Source organism: Ascidiella aspersa, chromosome 2, assembly GCF_963924565.1.
Source record: "Ascidiella aspersa chromosome 2, kaAscAspe10.2, whole genome shotgun sequence".
Lineage (NCBI taxonomy): Eukaryota > Metazoa > Chordata > Ascidiacea > Phlebobranchia > Ascidiidae > Ascidiella > Ascidiella aspersa.
This window is the reverse complement of record NC_139448.1, coordinates 7704685-7715240: the sequence shown is the minus strand read 5'-3', so window position 1 is coordinate 7715240 and position 10556 is coordinate 7704685. Positions and strand designations below refer to the sequence as shown.

The window sequence follows — 10556 nt, the reverse complement described above, 5'->3', positions numbered from 1 at the left end:
CAAGCAGGAAACGAAGTTCAAAAACGTCAGAAGTTATCGACTTTTGGACTTTTTCTCTAAAAGAGAGTTTTTACTGCTGTGAAAAGTCACGTTTTAAAGCCTCACTGGATAAAACGTGGAATATTTTTCACCTAAATTTCGGCGACCGAGCGGTTTCACGCCTAACCGCTGCCGAAGCCCTCCGGTCGCCCTTTCAAACTCTGTGACGTCACGCGATCTATTTTTGTGACGTCACGCGATCCATTTATGTGACGTCATTCGTGATGCGCTTCGACGATGATCCGATCGTTAAAACAGCGATAGAAAACGCGACTCAAAAAGTCGGTGAAATTTTCGTTTTTCATCCGAAATGACAACTTTCGACGAACTGTGAATCAGCTGTAAGTTTTGTAACCACTTCTCCGCTCGCTGCTAATCATCTTGATTTTCCGCCTCCGTTCTGTATGTTCTTGTTGCTAGGAATGACCGCTCTTCAGCTCAAAATCGTATCGAATTTTTCATTTTCTGTTTACAAATGCGAAAATTCGAAATAGGTGGAGTGATACGCGCTCTCAAGATAACGATTATAATTTTTTTATAGCTTTTTGGCCCAATTTTTAATTATTTTGGCTGAAGATACGAAAACGCGTGGTTTTTGAACTGTTGATAATAACCCCTAAAGCTAATTCATTATTTTTCTGGCGTTAATTTTAACTTTGGATTTTTCTTACTTGCTGTTTAGCAGCAAGCAGTTGCAGCATACAATTGGTAAATTGAAAAAAATATGGACAATAAACGCAAATAAGTAGTTAATTATTTGAAGTCTATCAAGTTTTCCCCAGGGTAATGATACTCAATAACTTTTAAGAACCACTGATAATAGTAATAACGCCATTGGTTCAACAACTTTTAAAATAGGGGCCTTTCTAGCAGCTGTGTGTACGAACCGGACTAATGCAATAAACGTGCGCAACCTCTCTTACTCTACTCACTCCACTTATTGTTTCCACCTCTGCAGTCGCCGCCTCTTCTTGCGTTCGCCCAGCTCGACACTGCCATCTCGCGGCTCGAAAATATTGCGCCTTCGAACGCTAGTAGGAGGTGCTTGTTGTCGATGTTTTGATTGCCTTTTCTTAGGACTTGTGTACAGTAGCACATTTGTAGGTAAAAGGTCGCCTAGACTGTGACGATTGGGCGTGTTGTTGTTGTGAGTTTATTTTTTTAGCAACGTGTCGCAAAAATTCAAAGCTAAAAAGCAGCATCTGTACGATGAACTATTAAGATAGGAAATATTTCCTGTTGAGATGGAAAATACGGCCTATTAGGATAGGAATGTTCAATAATTTTGAATCTAATCCCTAAGCTATTAAGGTTTTCGTACTCGATACACTGGTATTGCAACTAACGCGATAACATTTAGGTCATTTATTTCTTCCATTGTACAGTAAGTGTCCATACGCGACTTTTAGACTCCTGGGGATGTGTTGGTCAGGAATAATAGGTTCATTTTCGAAGTAACAACTAATCTTTATTAAAATGTAATTAATTTATTTTCGTTTTAAATGTTAAAGACCGTTATCGGATTGGACAGTCCAACTTTATGCCTAAACAACCCTGTATCAAAATAAGACTGGAAGTATCAGCCATCCCCAATCTTCATAAGTAAGGTTTCGTGGGAGCTTTAAGCGGCGCTTCGTTTTTTACCCCATGCCTTTAATGACGTAACGTTCACCGATTTGTAACGTCACGCGCAAAGAAAAAGTTTGCACTAAAACCGCCAAAAGAAAATTTCCAACAGAGCAGTTTGCCGACAATTGCGACGCCTTACAGACTTCCTCGTCTTTATTTTCGCGTGATTTTTCCTTTTGATTCCAAGAGCAATTCCTGTGCCTTTTTTCTAGCGTTCGACTCTAATTTTTGTCGCTGTACCCAGGATTTTAGTTGGCGTTTGTTTTTTCGCCCGCGCCCTTTGGCCGATTTTTTCGTTTCACCTATAAATAAACTTAGTTTCGTTTCGTCACCCAAAGCTGTCTTTCCAAACCTGAACAGCAGAAGTTTACTCAAAATGCGTTAATGTCGCCTATTATACCCTACCCGCCTTTTTTCTTTGAACAACATACTGTTATTTTATTGTTGTCGCGTCGATTCACCAATAAAAGAGATTTAGCAACGAGATGTTTTATCTAAATAAAGAAACGTTTTGAAAGAAAGCTGAACAGCTATTTATGTTTTAGGTTTGCCGTACTATTAAAAATATAAGAGTGGACCTCTGGGCTGTATAGTGTAGCCCTTTGTTTCTTAATCAGGTGAATAGTTTACCCCAGGGTGAATTAAATGTTTGCAGTGGTGAACCCACCAAAAGAGGTGAATAAGGATGAACCGTCAAAAATGTATGATAGCTTGCAAGCAGGGCGGATATTCCGGGTGTGCTGTTATATATAAACGAGATAATTTTATCATATCAAAAGACAAGGGTGAATGAAATCTGGAGATGGATGCTAGGGGTGAACAAAACTAAAAATTTTAAATAGCGCTGGTGTAGCTTATTTATATATACATGGTGTGAAATCAAGATATCTTTCACAAATAAAGAGATGTTAACCTGAGAAGCACTGAAAACACGAAATGCCATTTCCGCATGCCATCTTTAATGTCAAGACGAAAAATGATCAATGAACAGCCAGGCGTTTTACTTTAAGGAAACTACTTGGCGTCCAATAGGCTTTTTGCGTAGACGTTTCTCGTAGTGAAGAAAAAATGTGTGATGTATATTGATGTTGCTGCAATTCAACCGTTGTAACGCGATAAAACTAGCTAATAAACCACAGTAGTTCTATCGTTTAAAGCAAATACATTTCATATAATTGGAAAAAATAAACTTTTAAAATATGAAAGACACAAAAAAACACAACCTTTTACAACGACTGTGATCTAGCACATCACAACTCGAACATTTTGTAGTTAAAAATAGCCGGGGCTTTCTTTGCAAGTTACAAACAACGTCAAAAAAACAATCCCCAATTTTAATCAGAAATCAACTGTTTAAAAGTTGAACTGTTCAAAGTTGATTTTAAATAAAAACAAATCCTCAATGTTTCTAGTAAATTGTCTACTGATACTAATGTATAGATTTCAAAGAAAAAACGTAGCCCAGTATAAAATAATGCAATTATTAAAAGTTGACTTTGAGTAAAAGCAAATCCGCAATTGTCCTCAACATAATCTGCTGATGATATTAATATCCAGATTTTAAAGAAAGAAAATAATACAAAATAATCCAACTAGTCAAAGTTGACTTTAGCCTATATGAAAAACAATTCCCCAATGTTTCCAGTAAATTATCTGCTGATGGTAATGTTCAAATTTCAAAGAAAGAGAACAACATAAAATAATGCAACTATCCAAAGTTGCCTCTTTCAATGAAAGCAAATCCGCAAAGTTTCTAGTAAAATATCTGCTGACAGAAATGTTCAGAGTTCAAAGAAAGAAAATAGTATAAAATAATTTAACAGTTCAAACTTGCCTTTGAATAAAAACAAATAAAAACAAATCATCAATGTGTTTTAGTAAATTATCTGCTGAATATATTATTCAGATTTAAAAAAAAATAAATAGTACAATGTACAAACGATTTCAAATGCCGCTATAAACAAATCCGCAGTATTTCTACTTAATTTTCTGCTTGGGTGTCAATCAGTTACTACCATTCTCCACATACTTCTACGAACCAAAGGTCAGCTCATTGTTTAAAACCTTTAAATTGTGCTGAAATGCCTCAGTTGGCGCCACAACTGACAAGTTGAAACAACAAGGTAAGTGTCAGTAATTGACATGTGTTAGTGGTTGAACCGCTTTAATCAACTATGTAAAATCTTGCATGTTTTTCAGATGAACAAGTTTGTTATGACCACCCTTTTACTTGGCCTCCTACTTCTAGTTGATCATAGCGTAAAAGCCGAGACCTTAAATGAATGCGTTGACAAATGCTATATATCCTGTATAGAAACGTCCGGTGGTTTTGGTAGTGGCCGAGGGTGCAGCAACAGATGCATTGCTTCCTGTAAAAAGAAATTGGGTAACAACTCCAAAGCAGGTAATATCTATTCTTCAATAGCGTTGTTGACATATCTGTCCTCGTTGTTTTTCCTTTTAGCCCTATAACTTTTGCTAATTTAAATTACATTAAACGTTTAAGTTTAAAACATGCTGCAAAATACTTTGGGTCGCCCGACTTGTGGACTGCTATTTTTATATCTCTTTAAATATAAATCCCAGACTCCTGGGTAAACCAAACATGCTTGCCTTAGAGGTAAAGAAACATATTCTACTTTAACACAATTAACTTGTTTCTCAGATAAAAAAATTGTTTCGAACAAGAGGAGTAGTGATAAACAAAGGTGGGTAGAAAATAAAACTTTTCCTATTACAACCTTACGTTTATAAATATCAACTTTATCATTTTATAACAAAATTATTAAGTGTATTAGTCTCACTCAATACTTGCTTATTTAATTTCAGATGCACCGAGAAGTGAAAACAAAGTATCTTCGTGGATCCGTTGTTTATTCATGTGATCATCAATAAAAATAACCAGAAACAGAAAACTATGACATTGCTTGTATTTGTGTTTACGTGTTGGGGTAGATAGGGTAAATTTGTTGTGACATATAACTACGACAATAATGTTTTTCAACAATAATCTAATAAAGTTTACATAACAAAATATATCATTATATATTTAAAATATATTTATACAAAATCCAATAAGCTGGTGTAGTAAATTATTTATTTGCTAATATTATTGCACAGATGTGAATTAAAAAAAAAACTAAATAATGAAATAATAATATTCTTCAGATATGAAAGAATGAAAATAATATCAAACTAGACAGGGTGTGCGGTTTTTGTATATTCAAACGTGGAATAAACATTTAAAGAAAATGATGCGATACATATTGAACGGCCAGACACATTAAATGTGTAGCGCGAACAACTTATGACAAACTGAACTTCTTCAGTTGGCGATCAAACTGCATAAAAAAATGTTTACTATATACATTTTCTTAGAAGGTTTTTAATTTATACCAATTCTATCGTTCAAAGCAAATTCAGTTAATAAAATTAGGAAACTTTTGAAGCATGAATGAAACAGACAAACATATACTCGTACAACGACTGTGATCTAACCCTTCAAATGGAGTCATTATCATCCTTCAAATCATATAAGAGAATGTATGGCCAAAAATATCCGGAGCTTACGTCAAACCTAAAACAAAGGTAACTTATGCAGTCAAAACAGTGCATTACATGGCACGAGCTTGGCCAACGCAAGTTGGACTGTGTTTTCCAAGCGTTACAGCCGACGGGAATGTATCGCAGCGCCGCGTAATCGCTTTATTGTCGCTACTTTTCCAGTTACGGTGCGATAGCCTCGGGGCCCGCCAAAACGGCCTTGCCTGAACGGAAACCTGCGACTCAATGGTAAGTGTTTTTTTTAGTCGAGAAACGTATTGATTTCGAGAGGCGGAAGCAATGTATGGAAGAAAATAAAATTGATTAGTTGAAAGTTTCGCTGAAAAGCACTTTAGCATACAGAGGCTATTACAACATTTGTAATAATTGTTTAACATTGTAAGTTTTTGATTGACTTTTTTTATTAAATCTGTCAACGGTTGAAGATGTTTGTTAATTTGCTAACGTATCTTTATCAAATTTTCAGCAGTTTTTTATGTGGAAGTTTAAGTTTGGATGGGAAACTTACAAGACATTACTATTGGTAGCGAAAGAAAGTAAAAATAATTCATTTATATCACATCAAAAGTTAGCACAGCCTCCTCTTTCGCAGACCATTCAATAGACGAGTTTTCAAATCGAGCTTGAAAATACTAAAAACGCGTTGTATTTCGTTCGATCTGCAGGAAACTACATACATTTCTGCACCGGCCATTTACGTTCCAGGAGAAATTTAAATTGCCGTTTGCCCCCAGGCGTAATAACAACCTAGTCATCTAGCACGAAATGTGACAATTTACCACAGATGCAGGTTTCAGGCGTATGTATTTTGCGTAATGTTGAAAGCAACTTTCGCAATAACAAGAAACAACCAATCAAGGCTCTTTAACTTTTTGTTGCTTCTTACGTTAATTCGTAATCAGTGTTTTTTTAACATACGCAAAGGACAGCATGCATCACTAAAGTTGTTTTTATGTAAGTGTCCGATTTGCAGAGAAAAATATCCTATCACTTTTCGTAAAATCTAGTCATTAGATGTCAGCTTTGACTAAAACGATTTTTGCATAGCACATTATTTGTTTAGGTGTGTAACACGTTAACCTACAAAAAATATCAAGTTTGTAGAGCTCTTCTGGCAAATGTAATTCTACAAAAAATATATCAATCAAAGGTGTTGCACAGTAACTTTGAAATGAGATATGAGATTGTTTTTCTCGCACTGGACTGTCAACATCGATATTGGAAAGTAAAAAAACATTTAATAACTAGTAATATATTACCGCAAGAGGTCGCTGCAGATGCAAGCAATTTCTTCCGTTTTTGCTTAAACATGTTGGAATTTTCTCGTTTTTTTGCCAAATGTATTAAATGTGAAGTAGAATCCACCAGTTTAAGCACTAACTTTTAGTGTTAATTTCTGGCAGAAGAATGGATTTTCGGTAAAGTTAACAACAAATATTAAGTTTAACTGTTTAAAGCTCCCAAGAGAATGTGTTGTAGGCCTATGTTTTGTACGCCAACTATAGTTTAAAAACAGGAAATTACATTCATGCTAAGTAATATCGAATTTAGCTAACATTTTCCATTTGATCAAACTATCTTCTTACATTTAGATGTGTATTGGTAAGAAGAGTAGCCTACTTTGTACTCAGTGCTTCTCAAACTTCTTTAGCTTGCAGCACACTTAGAAAACTTGAAGCACAATTTGCGTCAGACCTCCTTACCAAACTATATTATTATACCACAATATTATACACCTGCAAGATAATTGTGAATTTTATAATCTTATTTTTTTCTTTTGCTAGTGTGAATTATAGTCTAGTTCTAGAATACTTATCAATATGCATTTTGTAGTATTTTCCAAAACTACAAACCGCTGCGCGGCACACAGTTTGAGTATCATTGATTCAGATGAATAAATTTATGGGTAAAATCGCAGTACTTTACACCAAAACGTAATTACTTAATATGTCGATAAAATACAGCACACAAAGCGTGATTACAGTATTGGTGATCCAGTTTATAATATTGGGTATTCTTAATTGTGAATTGCTTTATTAAATTTGTTGGAACGACAAAAAGTTTTTCACTAATGCGTTAAATAAATATTTTTCACTAATATGTTTTCCTACAGTTTTCGTATTACGAGATTGAGGCTGGACACTACGAACGTACTTGCTTTCGGCAACACACCGCCAAGTCATGCTTTCGTTGTAAGTTTAAAAGCTAGGTATGTTGTTGTTTCAATAACGGCCACCTAGCAACCATCAACATTCCGGAGGGCCCAGCCTTGGCGTTGACTGATGAGTTCAGTAGTCGTCGGTCTGAGATCTTCTCTGCTTTAAATTAGACTAACCCTGTGCTGTGCGGGCAAGAGACAGCTAAATTGTCTCGCGGGCGGTTTTGGGAAATGAAAACCTAGAGAGAAAATCAATGCCTGACGTTTGAGTACCGCTCGTAACTTCCTGAAGGTTTTTTGCTCGGCTGGGGCAGGTAAAACGACTACGGTAATTTGAAAGTTTTCTTTACGAGGCAAGTTTTTGTCTAGGTCAGTGCTTAATGTGCGACCCTAATTATTACCTTCTTACCACCTTGAGGGTCAAATGGTTGGTTAAACAGAAGGTACCTATTGTGTTCTTTACACATTTGTTGAAGTAAATTGCAGCTCAGTTTAGGACCGTGTTTTATCAGTGTTAACATCTACATATCGCAAGTCGAAAAAGGTACATTAGATAGAAATGTAGGGCTTTGTGTGAAATTGTTTTATGTACCCTGGTAACCCTCAGTTTGAGTTACCCAGGTCTAGTGTACTGTGTTTGTTAGCAATTCGAATACTTACCTCTAAAACAAATCCTGTATTACGTAACAGGCAAGTTCTTTTAAAGCTTGCTGTGTTTGAAATGCGATTTTAAAGCGTTGTCGAGCCTTCAAAAACCGGCATAGTTCGGTTTTGTTTGAAAGGGTTGGGCGCATTCGGCATCCAACAGTTTGTTTGCTTTTCGGCGGTTTGGTACGCAATGCCCGAAAGTCAATATTGGCTCTTTCTCCGATATACTGACGCCGTGCCCTGTTGTAGGCAACCATGGTCGCAGTCTGGTTATTTGTGGGAGTACAACTGCTGTCTCTGTTTCTAGTCGTTATCTCTGGCAATATGTAGGGCTATCGCGAAAGCAAAACGATGTTTGGAACACCATTTTGAAGCAGCCTAAAGTATTGTTACGATTCTAGCCTTACATGTACTATACCGCAGGCTGTGACAATGCTGACTGTACGTGCGTAATTGCAGCACCCTTGAGAATATGCCATCAATACTATAGCTTCGGCTTTAAACCGACTAATTAAACAGCGGCGTTGGCAGACCTTTTGTATGAAGCCTGGTGTGTCAAACGTTTTGATTTCTTTTGTTTGAAACACACTGCAGCATAATGTGTACCCACGCCGTACAATCAGATTAACAGTGCACGCTTTCTTGATAAACAATGGCCATATCGTTGTTGAACTTGTGTTCTAGAATGGCGGTCTCTTAAGAAATTGTGTCGCAACCAGCTGGCAGCACATTTCAGCCGGGCTGTCGGTCTGCGGTCCGCTCCAGATGTAGCTCGGCGCTGTGGAACAGACTTTGAAAGGCAGATTAGATGGAGCACAAAACCGTAAAGCTCCGTTATCGCTGTGGTTAAGCGAAACCGATGTTCCAAGGTAAAGATAGTCGAAGTTGGCACAAACAGAGGCTAACCTGAACGCCCTTCTCCTATCCAAACGTGACCCACTGTCTGCATAGCTCGGTTTGGGCCGTTTACAGTTACAACAGGCCATCAGGGCACTGGTAATTGTGTTAGCCTTATGCCAGAGAGAATGTTTTCGGACCGACATGCAGTTTTAACTTTAGTCGTTGTCCCACGGTGCTTGTATTGTTTTAGAGCTGGCAGTCGACTGGCCTTGAGAACTTGATGACTAAGTTAAACGCTATCTTCTGGTTCGCTGGAGTTTAGATTACGAGATAGCATCAAGCGTACATCGTGCCTTTTTACAAAAGCAAATAAGTACCTAGACTGCGGAGTTTCGAGCTAGTCTTTTTAGGTTTTAGTTTTTCAGTATTTTAACCTAAATTTGGGAGCTTTGATTTTTAGAGATTTCACACGCTATTACCCAGTAAATAACAACTAAGTAAGCGAATCCATTTTCATCCGGTAGCGTTGGAGGTTTATGGAAGACATAGCAGGAACATCCAAGTCCATATAGAAGAAGGTAACATTTGGATCGTTTGGAATCTGTTATACGTTTTTAACGGTGTCTCTTCTCTATGGGCTTGGATATTGCTACTCTATGGTTTTCACTCGGGTGTACAAATAATGTGTGCGGGCAGATATCAGCCTACACAGAAAACCGACTAAATTTCAGTTTAGAATGAATCTAGCAAAATCAAGGCTCAAAAAGAACGTTAGAGCGCAGTCGCGAATATTACTGGAGTTTCGCTACTCAAGTTTCCCCCAACTGTAGTTCAGGTGTAGCTCGTTAGTTCTAACCGCGCCCGTGTGTGTGTATAATTGTGTATGCTGTTTAAACAGGTTTCCTGTGTTTAAGTGGACCACTGTTTGCGCCCAGAAATCGGTCACCGACCGGGCCTTTACCTCTAATTGTTTTTGACGGTACCTGGTCACACGAAATAGAGAGAGCTGCAGTTTAGTTTTGGAACGTCGTAGGAGATTCGCTTGTTTTAGCTCGTTGTGCCTTAAAAACAGGTGTTACGCTACTTTTTCGAAATTATGTACGATTTTAATAATAAGTAATGGATTTATTTAGGCAGAAAATGAGTATTATATGTAAGTTTTCCACCTTACGCTATAGGCTACCAATTTCATATATTTCCTGTATTAGAAGTTGGTATTCAAATTACACTGGCAATTTAAAAGGCCACATACAGTATTACAAAGTGGTACCTTTGAAATTTAAAAAGTAAAAAAAAAAACGTGTTTAAATGTTGGAACAGCAGTTTTTTTTAAGTGGAATGCGTTATGCTCTTTTAGTTTCAAACCGTTACTTATTATTATGGTATTGTATAGCGAATGAAATTTATGAAATGTAATTAATGGTTAACATAAAATTAGAACAAAGCTCAAAAAAATGTAAATTGTGCTGCCTAAACAGCTACCACATTCTTACAACGGAGATTTCAGTCGCTTAATATGTCGAAACGCCGTAGTTTCGAAACACACCAGGCGATAGTGTTTCATATTACTTCCGCGACATGCCATAGTAGCGACCGCCGTTATATCAACCCATTAGAGCAGCCTTTCTTAACCTGGGGTCAATTTACCCCAGGGGGTAAATTTCCTCGTTTTAAGGGG

The 10556-nt window shown here is 37.0% G+C and overlaps 1 long non-coding RNA gene across 1 annotated transcript; it reads left to right on the top strand.

Annotated features, from left to right (window-relative positions):
* The first annotated feature begins 3770 nt into the window (after positions 1–3770).
* On the top strand, positions 3771–4583 carry LOC146163366 (uncharacterized). Its single transcript, XR_014494599.1, has 4 exons — positions 3771–3791; positions 3868–4072; positions 4334–4376; positions 4498–4583. It is a non-coding gene; the product is annotated as an uncharacterized LOC146163366 (long non-coding RNA).
* The last annotated feature ends 5973 nt before the right edge of the window (positions 4584–10556 follow it).